The sequence below is a fragment of the Crinia signifera genome, chromosome 7 (genome assembly GCF_055691185.1).
Source record: "Crinia signifera chromosome 7, ASM5569118v1, whole genome shotgun sequence".
NCBI lineage: Eukaryota > Metazoa > Chordata > Amphibia > Anura > Myobatrachidae > Crinia > Crinia signifera.
Window position 1 is genome coordinate 177,719,826 of NC_139223.1, and position 23,467 is coordinate 177,743,292.

At 44.9% G+C, this 23,467-nt stretch overlaps 1 protein-coding gene across 1 annotated transcript in view; it reads left to right on the forward strand.

Moving 5' to 3' along the window:
• Positions 1-23,467, forward strand: part of SPAG16 (sperm associated antigen 16) — a 713,525-nt gene that overhangs the window by 234,508 nt on the left and 455,550 nt on the right. The window lies entirely within an intron of this gene.

A 23,467-nucleotide genomic window follows, 5' to 3' on the forward strand; every position in this document is an offset into this window, starting at 1 on the left:
AATTCCTTCTCAAACGGCCAAAACCATGTGCACTGCAGGTGGGGCAGATGTAACGTGCAGAGAGAGTTAGATTTGAGTGAGTTATTTTCTTTCTGTGCAGGGTAAATACTGGCTACTTTATTTTTACACCGCAATATAGATCTCAATTACAACCAAACCCAAATCTAACTTTTGCCTTTGCGGGTGAACCAGAATAAGGGCCTTGGTCAAATCAGCGCTTAATGAGAATCCAAAAATAATTCCAAAAAATCATGCAGTATTTTAAATCGTAAATTTAAAGGTGACACTAAAACTGTCATAACAAAGGTACTATAAGTTATTGTTGGTGGTACAGATATTGATACAATATAAATTGCCTGCTGTAAACACGCTTTTAAGTAGCTTAAAAACCCTTTCTAAACACAACAGTATATCAAAAATAAAACGGAAAATAGTTGAGTTTCCTATTCACTATTTCACACAAAATATTATTTACGATATGGTATTTGCAGTGTTCCCTTTGTCTCCACGTCTAGTAAAATATAATAGATATGTAGATAAATATGTACAGAGAGCTGTAGGTCAATAGAACGCATCTTCAAGTATGGTATTAAACCTCCGTATAGATTGTATCCAAGAGAGAGGCTGTAATTGAACAACGGGATGTTTAAAGTATTTATTTCTCTGGAACATTTTTATAGATTTACAATGCATATTTCAGTGCACAAAAGATATATATTATTTCCTTTTTTTTTTTTTTTTAGGAAGATATTTTTTAAGGGAAAATAAATTTCAATAATCTTTTGTCATCTGTCCTCCGTATTTCTTTTATGTGTTCCGAATTCTGTGCCAGATGCATAATTATTTCCTTCGAGCCATAGAAAATCAATGAAACAAAATTTCTTGACACCTTTAAAAAAAATTTTTTTTAGATAAAACATTTGGTGTCAATTTTAAGACATTCTACAGTTATACAGTATATACATACCCAGTTGAATGTGTTATATACAGGGGTGTAGCTACCATAGGTGCAGGGGGTGCAGCTGCTATGGGGCCTAGAGCTGAGAGGGGCCACCTTCCCTGTCACAGTTACATGTGTTATATACAGGGTGTAACTACCATCGGTGCAGGGAGTGCAGCTGCTATGGGGCCCAGAGCTGAGAGGGGCCACCTTCCCTGTCATAGTTACATGTGTTATATATAGGGTGTAACTACCATGTACCATGTGTAACTAGGCAAGCAGGAGGAGGAGTTTGCAGGTGCACACTAAATATATATGCTAGACCAGGGGTTCCCAATCTTTTTTGAATCGCGGCACCCTAGAGTATCAAAAATTTTTCACGGCACCCCTAGGCCAAAAATAAATTTATTAGATTGGGTTTATATGTGATTCTTTGGGTCAGGTATGTGGTAAAGGGCAGGATTTGCTTCTGTTTGTACACATTTTATTAATGGTAGCCACCAGCATTGCTTTTGCTTATAAATAATTAACCATTAATAATTTGAGTTGGTCCTGGACTGCCAACCCAGGGCACCCCTGCATGTGTCCCGAGGCACCCCAGGGAGCCACGGCACACAGTTTGGAAACCACTGTGCTAGACCTTTTAATATCTTGCTATATTGCATTTGAGGTTATTAGCATAGTAATGGCCATTAGTATGGGCTTGTCCACCGCATCCAGGTTACCTCAATAGGACAAGTCCCTAACACTACTCTGGGACAGGTCCAGGGCACAGGGCCCCCCAGGCCAGCCCAGCAGAGCCACCCCATGGCATCACATTAGTGTGAAATTAAAGTGATAGTAAAAGGGATAGGGGAAATAATATGTGATAGGACTTACCTAGGTAAGAAGTAATAATAAATGTGAAGGGTGCTACATATATATTAAACAAACTAAAGGGGTGATAAAGTGTACGATATGATGCCATGGAGCAGCCCAGCAACAGCAGCCCAAAGAGCCCAGCGCCCCAAACACAGTCCCACAGACCAACACTCAGCATATATGTACAGTAGGACTTACCCTCATAGTGCCAAGCTGAGGTGTGCAGTCTTGAATGTTGGGACTCCAACCTAGTTAAAATCAATCTGGGTCAGGTGGGTGGGGTGCTAGTTAAGGAGGAAGGCATCTCTAGTTCCTTCCAGTGTGTATGAATACACAATATATAGTACATAGGGGGAGGGGCCCTAAACTGCACACCCTGGACATATGAGGTGCTACCTGCTGAGACTTGTATTGCAGCAAGCAGGAGGAGGAGTTTGCAGGTGCACACTAAATATATATGCTAGACCTTTTAATATCTTGCTATATTGCATTTGAGGTTATTAGCATAGTAATGGCCATTAGTATGGGCTTGTCCACCGCATCCAGGTTACCTCAATAGGACAAGTCCCTAACACTACTCTGGGACAGGTCCAGGGCACAGGGCCCCCCAGGCCAGCCCAGCAGAGCCACCCCATGGCATCACATTAGTGTGAAATTAAAGTAACTACCAGGGAGTGCAGCTGCTATGGGGTCCAGAGCTGAGAGGGGCCACCTTCCCTGTCACAGTTACATGTGTTATATACAGGGGTGTAACTACCATAGGTGCAGGGAGTGCAGCTGCTATTGGGCCAGAGCTGAGAGGGGCCACCTTCCCTGTCACAGTTACATGTGTTATATACAGGGGTGTAACTACCATAGGTGCAGGGAGTGCAGCTGCTATTGGGCCAGAGCTGAGAGGGGCCCATCTTTTCTGTTGTAAAGTACACATTGTATCAAGATTACTATACAGAACTGGACACAGTATGCTAGATGACGCCGTACCAATGACCTATATAATGGGATTATTACTCCTACCGCCACTGACACTTTACATAGTGTACAGTAGATTACAGATATTTGGTTTGGACATATGGGGCCCTGACACTACTAACTTTTGGGTGGGCTTGTTATAAGGTTAGCCAGAAAACAATGACACCATATATTACTTTCACCAGGGGTGGTGAGAATGGGTTGGGTAGCAGGTTCCGATGACCTAAGTTTGGACTGGTGTAGGGGCGCAGGTGAGATGAAACCACCCAACTCCTTACAATATACTAACATATACAAAGAGGGGGTATAGCAGATCCCCTTGCAGAGACCAGTCCTTCTAGCACCCGAGTCTGCCCAAAGCCTCATCGCATTTGACTTTGACACCGTTGGGAGTTCCAAGGACCACTGTTTCCTTTAGGGACACTGCTCTGTCCCTATGTGTGAGATTTCCACCTGAGGCTCACAGGATCTGAATTTAACTACATGCAGATTCTGTGAATGTTATATTATGTACTATACCGGAACTGACTGTTGTATGTTGTTTGCCAACTAGGGAATTCAAATAAAGTATTGGTTACAAAGGCATAATTCTTGGAGGCAATGGAGTCATCTGCTGCCGGGCTCCTGCTTCCAAGCGGGCACCTCTGCGAGTTTGAATCAGTTATTTCCGTTGATATTGCTTCTTTGGCTGACTCCCCCTCCTAGCAGTAGCATAGATTTTACACTCTCTTTATTCTAAACATAATTTTTGTGTCACACCCAGTATTAGAACCCATGACCTGTCTTACTCTAGATGGACACCTTACTGACTGAGCTATTTGGGGGGCACCAATATTTAACTTGCCTCCGGGCAACTGGGACGAACTTACGTCCCTGATTGGCTAGCATGTAGCAATACCGCACAGCACAAGGTCGCTGGTTATGTAATCAGCTGAGCTTGATTTGAATCTGTAATGATCTGTCACTGTTAATCCCCGTTCAGGACAAAGATGTTTTCCTCTCGGAAGCGGTGGGCTGTGGGGGGAGAATTCTGCAACCCGGTCCTCGGAATCTCATGGTGTTTGATAACGACCTTCTATGACAGGCTGCAAGTTCATGCTTCAGCACAGCCAGGAACACGTTCGATTAAAATCGGAATGAGGTTCGCCAAGTGCAATCCAGCTAAGGATTATACCTGGATGTCATGAGTGTAGCTGGTTGCAGTAACAGCCAACGTGTCGGTTCATGTAAAAAGTAATTTCCCGCGTGATTTTCCTTCCAGAGTATTACAAGCTGCAATTATATACCGAGTCCTATTATACAGTATGCGCCATGTACTTATTTCTTGTATTCCGCTGCTCAGAAATAATTTGGACTTTTATTTGCATCAAAATACTGAATGGTGTTACGTGTGAGATAAATTATAACGTACCGTACATTATATTATCCCCGCAGCACGCCAGCGGAAATCTGATTCTACTGTGTCATTTGTACAGGGATATTTTGTAGTGTTATTTTTATTTAGCAGATATACAAATAGAGAACAGTGGGGCTGATGCAGATCCTTTCATCAGGGTCGGCGTTTACTCGCTCGTTAGGCAGCAAATGGGTCTGAATCAGGCCCTGTGTCGGTTTGTGTCCACCTAAGAAAGATGTGGAAGGTGCACACATACAGTATGTAAGGTTGCTCTGAGTAACCTCACATATGCGTGCATGTTCAGGGGGGAAGTGGGCGGGCAACTGACATCTGGTGCCCCCCCCCCCACCAGTCCGTCATGGCCGCATTAGCATAAGAACGCCCAGCGTTTTCATAGGAATGCTGGGCGTTCCCATATGCTAATGTGGCTGTCCGGCCCCCCACTCCCCTCTCTGCCCACTGTGTTGGGTGCGTGCTGTTCGCCGTGGGTGCACATGCGCACTAAAAAAAATCAGTCCCCGTGCGAACGCAGGCAATCTGCGAACAGACCTGAATAAGGTCCATTGTCTGGTCTTCTGCACCTACTGACAATACCAGACCATCCCTGATAGGAGATGTCAGGAGAAATCACAGACTTGGGAGTCACCGCTGGAAAGCCTGCAAGTACATTTGCCGATGCTAATTGCTTGGGCTGTGCAATCTTGGTGTGGGGGCATGACACGAGCATGTCACTATGATGTATAGAGATAGAAAGTGTCCAGAGAACATAATGATGACAAAGTGTTGCCTTCAGGCCATAAGGCATCCTCAACATATGGGAAGAAGGAACGGCAGAAGCACCTTCCTGAGAAGACTGAGATCCATGCGTCACAGATAGCGGTTATTTGTAGGAGGCAGGAAATCTCCGGGCGGGAGCTGCAGTTCTGGTGATAAAGGGAATTGTTCTGTATTGTGTCGTGGTCAGAAAGCTTCATATGTATCATTAGGTGATAAGCCGTTGTCACTGTCTTATACATTAGTGGGGCAATACTTGCAGTAGCCCCGGTCAGCAATAATATTTGGGTCGTTTTTCCTCTGAAACGTAGGGAAGTAACAACCAGTACACCATTGCTGTCACAATGCTGATTCTGCTGTCACGGGATGCTATAAACCGTACCTTCCAACTTTGAGGAGGGACGGTGGTGCGTGCCAAAAAATTCTGGAGTGTGACCTAGCAGGAATGGGGTTTGTGGCATATACGTGCAATGCTCCTGCAAGGCCACGCCCCTGGTTTCACCGTTGTGGGGCATGAATAGATGTGTCTATTATTGGGTGACAGGGGACTCCCAACTGATCCTCTCCCCCACTGCAGGACACTGCCGGCCACAGGCGGAGCGCGGGAACGTCCCCCAAAAAAACGGGACGTTCCTGCGGAAATTGGGACAGTTGGGAGGTATGTATAAACCGCAGAATCTATATATAAAAGGCTAAATACTCCTCACCTCTGAGGTGAAGTACCAGCAGTGACCACTAGAGGCCACTCCACAGCCCAAATGACTCCTTAACAGAAAGTGAAAGCAGAATGATCTGTTTCACACTTGCTGGATATGGAGAGAGGGAGCTGTGAGGACAGAGACTGGAGGTAGGAGCAGATCGAATCTATTCAGTGCAGATGCCACAATTCGCAGATCCAGATGGTGGTAACTTATAGTAGCCTATGGGTGACTAGCAAATATTAGCAGGAGAGGTTACATTCATGTGATTGGTAACTTCTTACTTACTTGACAACTTTTGAGTCAGGGAGATTCATAGGGCGCTGTTACGGGGGCGTGTCATACTCTTCCAAAAGGGCGTGTCTAGCTCCATATATGGGCGTGTTTATGCTTTAATGCTCGTTGCTAAATATTTCTATACACTGTAACATTAGTAACAATATATTTTGGGAAGTTTGCAAGTATTAATACTAATGTTATCTGTCACCTGACAGTAAATGTGTGCTTTAGCACCTAAAACACAAAATTAATTAACATTGACTTTCATCAATGTGAAATCAATAGACCAATGAAAATTGACCTAGTAAATATCCCAGAAAGGGTTTTATTTCAGTTTATAAGCCAAGGCTCTGTAACCGCGGGATTCTCTAAACTAAAAATGCATTGTGGGATGCTCTAAAGATACTGCGACGGGGGGCATCACCAGCAAAAGCTGGCGATGCCCCATAGAAGCCTATGGGCTTCTATCGCGACCCACCGCCGCCCTGAACGGACCCCCGTCGCCCCGCACGGACCCCCGCCGACCCCTCCTCACCTGTTTTCGGGCAGCACAGCCAGCACTGTGCTGCCCTGACCTGTGACCTCCTCCTCCCTGCACTGAAAATCCTCTTCTGGGTGCAGGAAGGAGAAGGAGGAGAGCCCGCCCACCCGCAGCAGCAGCCCCGTGTAAGGGAAGGAGGGGAGAGCCGCCAGGACCCGCCGCACATCGCCGGCCAGATCGCAAAGGACAGCTCTTAACTCAAGAGCTGTCCTTTGCAATAATTATTGTATATGTTAGAGCACATGCGATAATTATGTCAGCAGCAGCCGACGGTGTACGTCAGACGGGGGCTTTTGTCTGTCTTCCTGGCTTTAACAAACTCAGCGACATCCTAACCCTTTGAGTGGCACGTGAATTAGGTGTGAACTGGGCCAGAGCCACCACTAGGCAAATCTAGGCATTTGCCCAGGGCGCCGGCCACTGGAGGGCGGTATTTCGCCCCCCCTTGCCGCCCGGGTACCTGTCCTGCGGCGTATATGTGCGTAAAAGCTGCCGGCGGCAGCGGGGGGTCCCTGCAGTCAATAAGAAATAACGAGCGCTATCCGCCGGGCTATGCGGAAGCGCTTCTGTTTTGGAAACACTGGCCGCACGCTGATTGGCTGAGATTCAGCCAATCAACGTGCGCCGTGCGGCCAGTGTTTCCAAAACAGAAGCGCTTCCGCATAGCCCGGCGGATAGCGCTCGTTATTTCTTATTGACTGCAGGGACCCCCTGCTGCCGCCGCCAGCTTTACAGCGCCGCAGGACAGGTACCCGGGCAGCAGACACCGGGGCGCCCTCACCCCGACTTGCCTGGGGCGCTCTGGTGCCTTGCACCGGCCCTGGGTGTGAATATTGCCAAGCAAACATTTGTATTCATCATAATAACTTGTAATGTTACCTTATATACTGTAGGGAATATAATATATTTTTTTTTTACACATTTATTATTTGAATGTATATAACAAATGTGAGCGACGCTGGCACTTTTTGCGGATATTTTGAACATCTCTCACAGAGCTGTTGGCACTCAAAGGGTTAATTGAAAGAGGGGAGTCTTGTCTTTCACATGATTTGGCTTCTTATTGGTTACTGCATGGGGATCACCTCTGTGTTTAACCTCTGTGTTAACCCTTTGTGTGTGTGTGTGTGTGTGTGTGTGTGTGTGTATAGGTGTTTTGTGGCAGTTGCTGACAGCATCTCTTGTTGTCGAGAACATTGATGATAATCGAAGTTTATTCTTTTGTTTGCCATGAACATGTCATTCTGCCATTCCGGGGGAATGTTGTCATCTTCTGTCTCGCTGAAGGGCACAATTCTAAAAATAGCTGTTCAACTCTGCCGGAGTAAAACACATTGCTAGGGGTATATGGGCCTGATTCAGTACCGTCGCAGAAGTGCACTTGTGCGCATGCTCAGCGGCCGCATTGCACATGCTCAAAGCTTTTCAACCTGGAACGATGCGACCGTCGCTTGATTGACAGCAGCGTGAAAAATGACGGCGCTGTGCCTGCCTTAGGATGCTGTTATCAGGTCTACAATAAAAAGGTTGACGGTCAATAAGAGACATACCCAAGGTCGATATGGTTAAAAAAGTCAGCACTTGCAGTAGATCAACGTGGGAAAGGTTGACATAAAGAAGGTCGGCATGAGCTTCTCACATCTGAAAAAAGCAGTTTTTCAGAATTTACTATCCAAGTTGATATAATAGTGTGCCGGGCGTAGCGAGGCCCGGTGCCTGAAGCATGGCGAGTGAAGCGGTACACTTATGCGGTGTCCATGTCGACGTATGTTGACAGACACCCCCAAAAAAGTGAGAAACTCATGTCAACCTTTTTTCACCTCAACTCTGTCCATGATCGACCTATTGCTTGTGTCATGCCAGATGGCCTTGCTCAGTGCTGGACGGCCCTCAGCAGGCAGGTTTTCTAATTTAGCAAAACAGCAGCTGAAGCTGAATCGGACCCATTGTGCGGTAGTAGGTTGCAATTTCCGTGATTCTGGCTGTAGACCGAACACCAAGTTGGTGTTGCCTGTTACATTGTTGCCACTTTGTCGGGGTGATTCTGGGTGACACACTGCACCGTCTTTTCTGTGTGCGTCCACTTTTACGTTGGCTTAGATGATTTCTAAGGCAATGTTTGTCCAATGTACGTTCGATGGTTGCAGCATTGTATCCCGTCAGATCATGTCCCGTACTCCTGACATTCGGGGTACAATGTTACTAGCACTAAGCATAAGCAGTGTGTCATGTGATGGGTCCGGACAGCTCTGACGTTCTGCGTGTGATTCCTAGCCTTGAAGTTGGCTCTCTTTATTTATATGCCGCTGCCCATCGGGACATGAGTGCACATACCAAATTCGATTAGAAGTAATTCAAGGGTTCACCCACGCATGCAGTAATTACGGTCGCGAGCATCCGAGGAAAATTAGCGTATAATGTCTTAATTAAAGCATGGTAATACCATTTTAGTTACAGATTAAATTATGTAAAGCGGTTTAAATATGCACATTCTTGTATAATTAAGAATAGAACTGCATCTATAAAGCACATACTTGCATAATTAATATGAGTTTGCATGGAAATGGTACACAATGGCCAAGTAATTCAGTTACAAGCAAGCCCATTGCACAGTGGTAGAGGAGTCTGGCTGTATCAGTAGGTCACAAGCTTTTCCAGTGTGTATCTGCTGTATCTGTTGTGCTGTTACACAATACAGTACAGTGCAGGGTTGCCTACCCTCCTGGAATGAGGCTCACGATATTTGGGGTAGTCCGCAGCAGCCCTGGAAGAGCAGGCCACTCCTCCGCATCCTGGTAGAATTGTATGTTACTTACCGGCAAATGTGGGGAGGGGGGTGTGGCTAAATGGCTGTGTCTCACCATTTCGCTCCGCCCCCCTCACTGTGGACGCCCATAGGGCGTTTCCTTATGTTAGGGGTGGGGCCAAATTATGTCCTGCAGTAAACAGACTTTTTTTTCAATCTTTATTCATTGCGCATGACACAATAGGGCTGAGAAATGCAGGTATAACTGATTACAAAGCTGCTGTATGTCCTGACTCTCTCTCTCCGAAGGAAGTAAAAATATATATATGTAAATGATGTTAATTTAAATTAATCTGTTACTGAATAATTTATTAAAATAATATTACTTCTGTGTATAAAGATACTGTGCAATGGTTTGAAAATATTGAAAAATATTTTTATTATAGATTATTGACTGTGAAGTGCAGTACTTTATTATTTCAATTTAAAAGGACTGACCTGGGCCTTTAACTGGTATACTGACATGTTCATTGTAAGGTGGGTTTTTCTTTGCACTTCACATGTTCAGTTTATATATCTGCAATATACAATAAGGAGTGCATTGTCTGTATCTATTCAGAAATGCCAATAACCAGAGCATAAAGCTCAGAGACACTATTAGCATTTCCAGCACCCGGTAAGTAAGGGATGCAGAAAGCCATTTGGTTTAATAGAGCAGTAGTGAGTTGTATACAAGGAGCTCAGATGATGTTTAGAAAGATATATATGCACAATACACTGTATGAATTATTCACGTGGAGAATCTACTAAGTAATAACCAGACTGTACCAGCTTCTAATAAACAAGCAGTAAAGGTCTAATACAGATGTGCCCACATGCACTCAACCTAAATAACAACAATCTGCAGTTACATACCCTCCCACATCCTACAGGAGACTCCCGTTTCAGTCATAAATCTCATGCTACCCTGCATTGTACTCTTACGGTCTGTACACACGGTGAGATTCCCTTGCTTTTCGACTTAAGATTCAAGTGCTAGGCAATCTTTGCTATCTCTGTACTATTTACATACAATTCATACAATCTGCATTAGGTTTGCACTATATAGCCATTGCTGCTCTTTCTATCTGAGTTTCGATTTGTGCTGTCAAGGGAGCGCGCATCAGGATTGCAAGGTAAAAAACCTATGGGATCTGCATGCGATTGTGACTATATAGTCAAAATCTAATGTCAAATCTCACCGTGTGTACACAGCATTAATCTCCCAGATTCTTCAGATTCTGTGAGGGGGACCACTGAGGAGTTTCTTTGCAAGGACATTGATTTGTGGTAGCTGCTCAGGAGTCCCTTCTAATTACTTTCATTATCTTTCCTGTGGGAAACCTTAACAAAGCACATGATCACACAGGGGCTTCTTCACTGTGCTGGTGTGCACTCATCCATAGCATGCTGCTGCTGCTATTGAGTGACTTAGGGTAAGGGCATCTGGTCCAAAACGATTTGGCTATTATTATTTAAAAAAAGCACATACAATACATATATATAGGTAGTGCATACAAGTCGCAGACAATCCAGTGTTCACAATAAAATAAAATACACCTAAAACATACTTCTATGCTTATGGATGAATTCACACAAGGTCAAATTGCATTTGGAATTTATTGCAGTTATTGTATACTGTGCTGAGTGAGAAGAAATTAAATATCACAGCAAATTTATAGTTGCAAACTAGAAACCCCATGTTACAGACAGCAATGTAGTATCAATACTTATGTTATATAGAAAATGTCTTCCAACAACAAGCATATAAGCATAGACACGCCCATATGTGAAGCTAGACATGCCCATATGTGGAGCTAGACACGCCCATATGTGGAGCTAGACACGCCCATATGTGGAGCTAAACACGTCCTTTGGGGAGAGTGTGACATGCTCCGGCAATGGCACAACCTTACTGTAAACTCCCTGGGGTTATTTATTGATACAGTTTTTACATCGAAAATGCCGGATCGTACCCGGGATTTGGAGAAGGGTCCATCCCAGGAGCGACCTTGCATTTGCTCTAACCGCGGTTCACATCAACCCGGCTTATTGCCAGGTTGCTGACATCATCTGGGGGGCGGGGCAAAGCAGCGATGCATCAGGCGCGGGGGGGGGACACACTAAGGTAACGCTTCTGCCTCGCTCGACTTGGGTTACCTGTTCCCACTGCCCAGTATCCTGGGTCTGCCACGGAATGCCGGGTCGCTGAACACAGGACTTTTCAAAAGTGACCTGGGTCGCCCCGGCAACAACCCAGGTTGGACCTGGGTTATATGTGCAGTGTGAAAGGGGTATGAGGTGGGAGCTCTACTGAAGGTGATATTAGGCTATGGTCACCAGTAGTTTCTGATTGTTTGTCCATAACAAAATCCCATCTTATTTATTTAATATTTATTAACCATTTCTTATATAGCGCACACATATTCCGCAGCGCTTTACAGAGAATATGTGAACATTCACATCAGTCCCTGCCCCAGTGGAGCTTACAATCTATATTCCCTACCACATGTACACACACACACAGACATTCTAGGGTTCATTTGTTGGGAGCCAATTAACCTTCCAGTATATTTTTGACAAGCAAAGAAAAAAAGGAGATGGAGGCAGCGCTGTGCAAAATCAAAAACACTTATTTATTAAAAAGAGATATGTGATAACACTTTAAAATAGTTATATAACTATGTACAATTTTTAGCAGCCATAATGATTCCTACAGCATAATATACATATAGCCCCCATATATCAGAGTTAGTAGGCAAATGGTTAATTGCATGCATGCACAGATTTTATAGGAGGTTATCTTCTTCTGTGATCACTTTATATGGGTTAGTATGTTAATATTATCTCAGTCCAGTCCCACCTATGTGCACAAGGTTTTTAGGGTTTGTATACTTATAGTTTTCCAGCTGCTGGATAGGGCAAGTGGCTCCCAGACCTCGGTGTCCCACTCTGACCATTGGTACTTTCCAGATGATTTTGGTCATATCAAAGGTTCTTCACCGGATCTGTATATATGGCTGCCAAACAAAGTCCCCGCTCTCCTCTACGCGTTTCTCCGCCTAAATGAATCTCAGCGGCTTCCGCAGGAGGTGTATAAGATTCTCAGTGCCTTGCGTTTTATAGCGCCTGCTTCTGGCTGCGCATGCGCCGTGTTGTTATGTCCAAGCCTCATTTTCGTTGCGCATTGCATTGAGGGTTAAAAAAAAAAAAAAAGTGTTGGGGGGGTGGGGGTGGTGGTGGTGGGGGGGGGGGGCTACATATGTAATATACTCACTGTATTATATTGTTTATAAATTAATTTCTAGCTCTAGTATTTTACTATCATAAATATTTATATCTCTATCCATAAATTCATTTATATCTATATTTCCATTGTTTATGTATTTCACCGAATACACTAATATATAAAAATTACTTAGGTCCGCATACCAGGAGATAAGAGAACCCTAACAAATGAAATATATATATATGACACCGCAAATTATACCAATCTACAAAATAGAATCTGATGAGATCCCTAGAGAAAATAAATATAAATATAAATATGTATTATAAGGGACTCTAGGAAATATTTTAAAATACATGTCTCGCTGATATTATATATGATAATATATTATATATTATATTTTATACGTCTTGTTTAATAAATGAATGTTTTAGATAAAGTATATATAGAAATTATTCCCCCGAACTGAAAATAAGAGGTTATACTAATTGCCGCTACAATGTCTGAGTTTATAATCTGATTAATAAAAATGAACGCTGTTAAGATGCATAAATATCGAGCCTAATACATGGAACGAAAAAAAGCGGATGTGAACTGTTGATATGGAACGCATAAAGGTCACTGAAATGACCCAGTATAACATCAGGTCCGTACATACGCTGCTAAGCTGCAGAAAACACTGAGCCCGCTATATGGAACGCAAAATGCGGATACGAACTGTGGGTATGGAACGCATAGAGGTCAATGTAACAACCCAGTGTGATGTCAGTTCCGTCCATACGAAAGCGCGGCAATGCGCGACGAAAATGAGGCTTGGACATAACAACACGGCGCAGGCGCTATAAAACGCAAGGCACTGAGAATCTTATACACCTCCTGAGGAAGCCGCTGAGATTCGTTTAGGCGGAGAAACGCGTAGAGGAGAGCGGGGAATTTGTTTGGCAGCCATATATACAGATCCGGTGAAGAACCTTTGATATGACCAAAATCATCTGGAAAGTACCAATGGTCGGAGTGGGACACCGAGGTCTGGGAGCCACTTGCCCTATCTAGCAGCTGGAAAACTATAAGTATACAAACCCTAAAAACCTTGTGCACATAGGTGGGACTGGACTGAGATAATATTTACATACTAACCCATATAAAGTGATCACAGAAGAAGATAACCTCCTATAAAATCCGTGCATGCATGCAATTAACCATTTGCCTACTAACTCTGATATATGGGGGCTATATGTATATTATGCTGTAGGAATCATTATGGCTGCTAAAAATTGTACATAGTTATATAACTATTTTAAAGTGTTATCACATATCTCTTTTTAATAAATAAGTGTTTTTGATTTTGCACAGCGCTGCCTCTATCTCCTTTTTTTCTTTGCTTGTCCATATAAAGGGGTCTGGTATCCACCCTTAATTGAGACAGCTGCAGTGCACAATCTCACAATCTGCGCTCAGAAATCCTTTTGTTTTTTTCCAGTATATTTTTGGATTGTGGGAGGAAACCGGAGTACCCGGAGGAAACCGACGCAAGTACAGAAAGAATATACAAGCTCCACACAGGGCCATGGTGGGATTCAAACCTAGGGATGGCTATCGACCATTGATGATTCAAAATCATCGATGGTTCATGGCCGATGTTGAATACTTTTGCCATCGATGGGGGAGAACCAGATGGTTTCCCTCTATCTATCTTTTTCAAAGTGCCGGGACACGGAGCATAGCTCCCCCCCCCCCGACACCCGCAAAGCCCGCCCCAGTGTTTTGATTGGCCCACAGGCCAATTAATCAAACAAAATGGCTGACCATCGATATGTAAACAGATGGTCAGCCATTGCATAGTTTAGCACTATCGATTGCCATTTGCAGAATTACCATCGATGGGAACCATCGATAGCATTTGCAACGATGGCCATCCCTATTCGAACCCATGTCCTCGGCTGTGAGGCAGTAATGCTAACCAATAAACCGTCCGTACTGCTCAATAGAACTTATCATCTTAGTAATAAACCTGATTTCCTGATTTGAGCTTTTCTGTATTCGCCCCGTATATATAACACATGGTGGGGATAGAACCCTTGACCTCAGCGCTGTGAGGCAGTAATGCTAACCATTACACCGTCCGTACTGCCCCGTATATGTAACACATGGTGGGAATAGAACCCATGACCTCAGTGCTGTGATGCAGTAATGCTAACCATTACACCGTCCGTACTGCCTCGTATATATAACACATGGTGGGGATAGAACCCATGACCTCCGCACTGTGAGGCGGTAATGCTAACCATTACACCATCCGTACTGCCCCGTATATATAACACATGGTGGGAATGGAACCCATGACCTCAGCACTGTGAGGCGGTAATGCTAACCATTACACCATCCGTACTGCCCCGTATATATAACACATGGTGGGGATAGAACCCATGACCTCAGTGCTGTGAGGCAGTAATACTAACCATTACACCGTCTGTACTGCCCCGTATATATAACACATGGTGGGGATAGAACCCATGACCTCAGTGATGTGATGCAGTAATGCTAACCATTACACCATCCGTACTGCCCCGTATATATAACACATGGTGGGGATAGAACCCATGACCTCAGCACTGTGAGGCAGTAATACTAACCATTACACCGTCCGTACTGCCCCGTATATATAACACATGGTGGGGATAGAACCCATGACCTCAGCGATGTGAGGCAGTAATGCTAACCAATAAACCGTCCGTACTGCCCCGTATATATAACACATGGTGGGAATAGAACCCATCACCTCAGTGCTGTGAGGCAGTAATGTAACCATTACACCGTCCGTACTGCCCCGTATATATAACACATGGTGGGGATAGAACCCATGACCTCAGTGCTATGAGGCAGTAATGTAACCATTACACCGTCCGTACTGCCCTGTATATATAACACATGGTGGGGATAGAACCCATGACCTCAGTGCTGTGAGGTAGTAATGCTAACCATTACACCATCCGTACTGCCCCGTATATATAACACATGGTGGGGATAGAACCCATGACCTCAGTGCTGTGAGGCAGTAATGCTAACCATTACACCATCCGTACTGCCCCGTATATATAACACATGGTGGGAATGGAACCCATGACCTCAGTGCTGTGAGGTAGTAATGCTAACCATTACACCATCCGTACTGCCCCGTATATATAAAACACATGGTGGGGATAGAACCCATGACCTCAGCGCTGGGCTTCCATGCGTGCCCTGGTGCGTGCTGAAATGTTGATGTTGATGGTATAGAAATCGAAGGTTGGGTTTCATGAAAATGGGGGAAAGAAAAAGTCACATTAGTCATGCTCATAACATTACAATTGATCATTTCAGTTATATTTAATACATTTATCATGCTAACAAATTGATATGCTACACACAAAATCAGAGGGTATACATATACCCCCCATATACCCCCCATATACACCCCATATACCCCCCATATACACCCACATACTCATGCACATGTTTTAAAACTACAGAACTCATTGCTACAAAACACATAAATATTTGTAAATTATATACTTACATCGGGCAAAAAGGCGCCGTATGGAGCATAGCAGGTGTGGCTGCCTCCGCCGCAGGTCAGGCCAGCGCCGCTCCACCTGCCCCAGGCTTCTGCGGACGCCGGTCCGGGCGTAGATTAAGCGGCGGGCAGCATTATACGCCCGCCGCTTCTCCCTATTTGTTACATATGGGCCCCTGGGCCCCAGGCGCCGGTCCATGATTTCTACCAAGGCCACCAGCTCTTCATTTGAAAAGGGGTTATCCCTTGTTGAAGACATATTGGCAATGGTGCAGTTATTAATTGCAGGTACATATATAACTTTTGGTGGTTGCTGATTGGTATAAAATCTAGTTTTTTTATTATTAACTTTATTAATCCATCTTACATTAACAATATGTGAGCGAATATAAACATTCGCAGACCGTTCCGATATACACACCATAACATACAGTATGCTTTCAATGTAGAGAGAGACGTACTGTATATACAGTGTGCGAAAAATTATACACGCAACCATCTACTAATACATACGCTGATAACAAGGCACATACAACATGTTGGTGTATGACAAATTTATCCTCATAACAAAAGTAAGGAAAGCATTGTAATGTTGGTATGTTGATACATTTGTTTAAGAAAGCATACACGTACTCCCACAGAGACCACCTGAAAGCACTCATCATTGGAATGACATGTGCACACATTTCACCATGTAGCACACAATCGTCAACAACCTGTGTATGTGCATGTACAGGTGAATGCTCAGGTGCGTTGAGACCTGCGTAATTTCCGCGGAAATTATCGGTGGGAAATATCGGCGGGAAATTTCGACGAAAATTAGCTACTACATTGCGGTAAAAAATATACGCCCCCTTGTTCAAGGCGGGAGATTACCATATAAATATCCAGTCAGATGCTGACCATAATTGCTGCAAACATGTCTAGCTCAGATGATTCCGCAGCTGAGGACGCCCTACAGAGAGCAAGAGCTGAATCCCTGCTTGAAAGTTTGAGGCAGAGGGAGCAGGAGCGGAGAAGGAGGGCCCAAGAGCAAGGGGGCCCCTCACTAACAACGCCAGCAGCTCCACAAGGGCCAAGCAACCAGCCAGAACAAGAGGTTGCATCTCTCCAAACATGTGTGACCCAGCAACTGCATGGTGAGAGAACTGGGGCCACCAGAAATCGACCTGCACCATCTAGGCCGAGTACTGAGCAGGATACCACCACTAAAAAAAGAAAACCTGCATTTCTAGAGGCAGAATTGCGTATTTTAGTTCCCAGGGCACGAGAATGGATAGAATTGCCAACCAGGAAGCCGGGTGCCAGTGCAAGGAGAAACCTTTGGGAGAAGATCACAGAGGAAGTGAACCAGGTGTCAACAGTGGTCAGAGATTTGACATCAGTGAAGAAAAGGCAAGTGTGTTTCTCCCCCTGATAATGTCATATGTGTGTACATATGTTACATGTATGTTTGGAGAATAATAGAAAGGTGTGTTTGTAGACAGTGCTACACTTCAATGACACATGTGAACACAACCATGTCTAATAACCCACATTTATATCTGAAACAAACCATTGGTGTGATGTGAGGTTATGTGCACAGTTCTGCTCATGTGAAGTATGTGATGGGACAACAGAAAGTGTGTAGTTGAAAAAGAGTTGTAGTAACATGTTCCATATGATGCTACTGAAACAAGGATGTCAAAACTGTGCACATGTAGCTGGTGTGAAACTACACATCCCAGCATGTCTTCCCATAGTTAAATAACTCCATATTATCAACACTGTCAAGCTATGGTGGGATGTGTAGTTTCACAGCAGGTGGAGGTGCATAATTTGGCCATGGATGATGTCATTTCTGCATAGTGATATATGTATGTGCATTTAGTGGCCTAATGAATGAGATGAGACACTGAAATGCCTCATAATGGAGACATTAATGTGTGTGTGTGGGAAACATATGCACAGAAAACATAAGATCATCCACAGTAGGAAATGTAATGTAGTCATGATGTTCACTAGCACAGTGGTGCACATATGTCATGTTGATATTTGAATTTTTGATTTTGTAGGTGGTCAGACTTCAAAACTGTACTGAAGAGGAAGATGACTGACCGGTACAACCACAGCATGTCCACCGGGAGGGCCTATGCCAGAGAGTTTGGAATATACCCCCCTGGAGGAGGAGGCGTTGGATGTAATTGATGTGGCCGAGGTCAGGGGGGTATCCAATATGGATAGTGAGCTCCCGGTGGAGGTATTTGCTGGTGCTTTTGATGGTAAGTCACAGTAATGCATTGAATTTGGTAAGAGAGATTTTTTGTGTATGTGATGGTGACATTGTTTTCAATTATTATCCTAGAAGAAGCAGAAGCACAGGATGAACCGGCAGCATCTTCCTCTTCAGAGCCACAGGTGGAGCAAGTGGTCCAGCCTCCACCAATACGGCCAACCCATTCACTGGCCTCATATGATGTGAGGTTGTTGGAGATGCTGGAGAAGATAGAGCAGCATGGGATGGAGGCTAGAGAACGTCAGAATCAGTTTTTTTATTTCATGGGGATTTGGAAGGAGAGCAACACCCAGCAGTTTGAGGCCTTGCAATGCCAGAATGACATTCTGGCGGCTGGCATGCAAAGCATTGCCCAACAACTCAGCCGCCAGAATGGCATTCTGGCGGATCTGCTCACCACCGCCAGGTCCCTAAGGGACAATCCCCCATCTGCTGCCCCACCCCAAGCTGCTCCACAAGCTACCACCTCTGCTGACCCTTCTCTATCCACTGGGCCAAGACGGCCAGGGCCGGCGCCACCACTAGGCAAATCTAGGCATTTGCCTAGGGCGCCGGCCACTGGAGGGCGGTATTTCGCCCGCCTTGCCGCCCGGGTACCTGTCCTGCGGTGCTGTGCGTATATAAAGCTGGCGGCAGCGGGGGGTCCCTGCAGTCAATAAGAAATAACGAGCGCTATCCGCCGGGCTATGCGGAAGCGCTTCTGTTTTGGAAACACTGGCCGCATGCTGAGATTCAGCCAATCAGCGTGCGCCGTGCGGCCAGTGTTTCCAAAACAGAAGCGCTTCCGCATAGCCCGGCGGATAGCGCTCGTTATTTCTTATTGACTGCAGGGACCCCCCGCTGCCGCCAGCTTTATATACGCACAGCGCCGCAGGACAGGTACCCGGGCGGCAGACAGGTACCCGGACGCCCCCATCCCGACTTGCCTGGGGCGCTCCGGTGCCTTGCACCGGCCCTGAAGACGGCGCAAGCCTTCAGTCCCAAAGGCCCCTGTCCCCAAGCCCCCATCCAAAAAGGGGAAAAAAGGGCCAAAATAATGTCACCTGGGTCACTTCCTCTGTGTTTGGACCCCAAATTTTTAAATTGCACTGGACATCCACTTCCTGGGTTGGCCATCTATCCATTTTCGTGCAAAGGGAACTAAAGTGCTTATTTTGACCTCTAGAAATGCAGGTTTTATTTTTGGTGGTGTGTATCATGCTTAGTATTCTCCCTGGTTGTTGCAGGTCGTATTCTGGTGTCCACATTTCTTTCACCATTGCATTTGCAAGGTAACACATGTTTGGAGATATGCAACCTCTTGTTATTGCTGTTTGTTATTTTTGTCAATATTTTATATTTTATTTTAATTTATGATATTAAATTGTCTACTAAGCTGTGATGCTGAACAGCAAATAAATTTATTTTCACAATTAACACACAATTGTTGTATGTGTAATTTCTTGTGTCAAACAAATAATACATTTATGTGTAGTTACTGACCAGGGTATTTATGTGCATTTATTGATGTGTTGTAGAAGTTTCCCATGTATAACCCTCTCCATGGCCATTCACATGTTCATATCCAACTTTCACCAGCTAATTAGTTTGTGTCAGCACATGTGCAGAGCAACTTAATAGGTGAGAAAGCAGTTTCTGTGCAGGTGAGGGAACTCCAACATTAGTAGGTAAAAGCAGGCCCAGAACAATAAGTTCGTCATGGAGTGGGTGAGGTAGGCAAACAAGGGGCAAAAGTGACATTTGTGTAGGAATGCATATGTGTCCTTCCTTGGTACAGGTATGTTAAAGATGTGTGAGTCGACCAAACATGATAAAATTGCTTGTGACCAAACATGTTTAAATATTTTGATATATATGATTTTTCTGTGTCATAAGCAGATGTAGGAATCCTTTGTTAGGGCCTTATTCTGATCGGTGCGGCCGGATCCGAATATGCGGCCAGGACCGTGCGTGCGAAACCCCGCCTTCCATACGGATCGCCAACTCCGTCCGTACGCGGTAAGAAGCTGGCCGAAGGGACCGCACGTGTATTTTTCATGGAATACGCCTCCTCCATCTCAGGGAACCTCCCCCATCATTCGATGCTCGCAGACCATCGAATGCAGGACCGAGTGGTCCACCAGCTCCCGCAACCTCAGACCACACGGACATTTTTCTGTGCAAAAGCAGGGATCTGGGCGGGCAGCTGACATCCGGCGATGTCATATGTCCGCCCCCTACACGTGCGTCACGGCTGCATTACCATACGTACGCCCAGCGTTTGCATGGGAACGCCCATGAAACGCGGGGCGTATGCATATGGTAATGAGCCCAAATAGCCCTTCACGCCCCTCTCCACCCCCTGTTCGGAGTGTTCACATTTCATGCGGGATTTGGCCGTACGCCCCGCTCGCACATGCGCAGAGACGCCTCTGCACATGCGCAGACACAAAACATCGGCGGCACGTACGCACGCGGATATTACCGCACCAACCAGAATAAGGGACTTAGAGAGATGTGATTGCAATAATGTGATTGGTGGCATTTTACATCCAGAGTGTAGCAAAATCCCATTCATAGCAGATCAGAAAGTGTTACAGTTATGTATTTTGGGTACTATACAAAGATTGTGTGCCAAATAGTGGCAATGGCCTTAGAACATCGCTGGCACATCCTTGTAGCTCTTAGATGTGGTTTATATAAGTGTAGCTAAATTAAAAATTTAAATTGTTTGTATTAGAGTGAAAACTTTGACACATGTCGACTTGTGTAGATTGAGTGTGCTGCTGTTTAAAGTATATGAAAACACTTATTGAATGTGTATAAATGTTTAAAAAATACCTACCTTAGCATATATAAGCAGGTCTTAAAATGATTCTTACCTTAAATTAAACCAACTTTTACATGTAGAGAAGTGTAGACAGATATGCTTCCAATGTGTTTGAGTGCTGTGTGTGGCTTGCAGGTAGTGAAATAATGGTTTGGACTTAATAGACTGCAGCATTGCTTATTACATTCAGGTGTATGTGTTTGAGTAGTAATCAGCGTTAATTAGCAGACCCAGCCGTCCGCTCTCATGCGGTATCTGTAGGGGTGGTCTGAGGTGGCGGTTGGCGGCCGCCTGTTTTGTGTCCGAAATGAACGGTGCTTTCGCCGATCGAGCGGTAGTAGCACTGTACATTTATTGTACGCACCCCCGTGTACGCCCATGTTTACGCCCAGTTTCCCTCATTATTTCGGCCGCTCCCCTTAACACGCCCCTATGCTGCCCACAATGACCGTACTCTTGCGGACAGGTTTTTTCGCACGGAAAGACACGTCCGTGAGCATTGTGGAGTCGTCGCACTTGCGCATTACGGAAGGTACGCATGCGCAGATAAAAAAAAACCAGGAACGTACGCTTACGGCCCAGCCGCCTGAACCAGAATAAACCCCTGAATGAGCCAAAATTCACACTGACTGAGCCAAAAATCACACTATGGCACACGTATTGAGTCAAAATTCACGTTATGCCACACATATTAAGGCAGAATTCACATTTTGCCACATAAATAGGTACATTGCGCGCCAAAGGTGCGCATTAAAAATTTACACCATAATGCCCATTACATTTTAAGCCTCACACCATAATCTCCATTACATATTATGCCAAACACCAGCCTAGTCCTTTAATTTTCTGGTGTGAGAGGGAGAGAAAACCACCCTCCTTTAACCAACCAGCTATATCTTTGGAACCAACTGACCCATTTACATGAGACCAGTATCATATTGAAGAACTTTTGAGTGGGCTTCAAATGATTTTGGCCCCAGAGAATCCTGCACTCAAACAATATGAACAGTCATGAAATTACATTTCAGAAATGAAAAAAAAAAAATCAGTTTATCCACAATATCTCTGGAACCAATGAACCCATATGGACCAGCCTGGTATCAGATTGAAGGCCCAACGATTTGGTAAACCACGAGCTTCTATGATGCTGGAGGGGGAACTGGCAGCCGCTGGAACTGGGTGGGGCTTGGAATTAGCGGGTGACATGTTATCCTATGTGGAAAACTTTGTGCTCAGTCCCATGTACACCACCTCCCTGCACAGAGTGGCAGTCACTGCAGCTCGGCGCCTCTTCAGCTCGGCGCCTCCCTGCATTGCAGGAGCTGCTGAGTGGCTAGTGCCGGCCCTGCATCTTCACTGCGAGCCAGGTCACAGCAGCACTTGGCGCATACGCAGTGCGATCGCAGTGAATGCGCAGTATGCCTTGTGTGAACGTCAGCCATAGCAGACATGCATGAAGTGGGCCCTATCCTCACCTAACATACAGTATAGCTTTCCTATACAGGTCTTGTGTTAGAGGTCTCTTATATTCTGTTACAGAGATTATCGCTGAGTAACTGTCCCAGAGGAGCCTGTGCAGCCTCTATCAGTGCGCACCTGGTTACGAGGAGATATACCAGTACTTTCTTCCCCCTGTAGATAATCCTGCTGGTCGTCTCTCCCTTTAGGCAATCCTACATAGAACTGGAGTCCGCCTCTGCTGGGAAGTGAGATATATTCTCCCCAGTGCAAAGCGAAGGTTGTAGGTTATCAAATCAAATTACAGAGAAAAGCAAAATATCTGCACCCGCTGTAATACAAAGGTGTAATCACTCAGCGGCTATATACAGCCACAACCACTTCTCTATATCTAGGACCGGGTTCTACTTCTGCCGTTCTCAAACGCTTTGTACAAGATACTCTGCTATTAAGGGATTTAGATGTGTTTAGTTTGACTTCTGAAGCAGACTGTTATCGGAAGCCCTGCGGTATCAGAGGGGTCAGTGACGGAATGAGTTGCAGGTATTGGATGTTCGCGGATTGAGGGATTTGGATCTTTTTATCCTGATATGAACCAACTTATCCAGCCCTTACCGTAATGAAAGGAAAATCGCTGTGATGGTTGAAGATGAAGGGAAAGAACCGATAACCTTTTGCTGACGAGACAGTTGCTTGAAGTTTCTTGTTAATTCCAAAAATGTTAAAGAGGAAAAGTTCTCATCCTTATGGGGTCATAGTCTATTATCATCGGATACGTTCATCTGCTAGCATAGCCAGGTTAGCAATGGGGCGGATGGAGGTACTCCGCATAAAAGTAGTCCCATCATGTGACAGTGTGATAATAACCAACCACCCGCTGGCATGTAGTTGCAATAACAT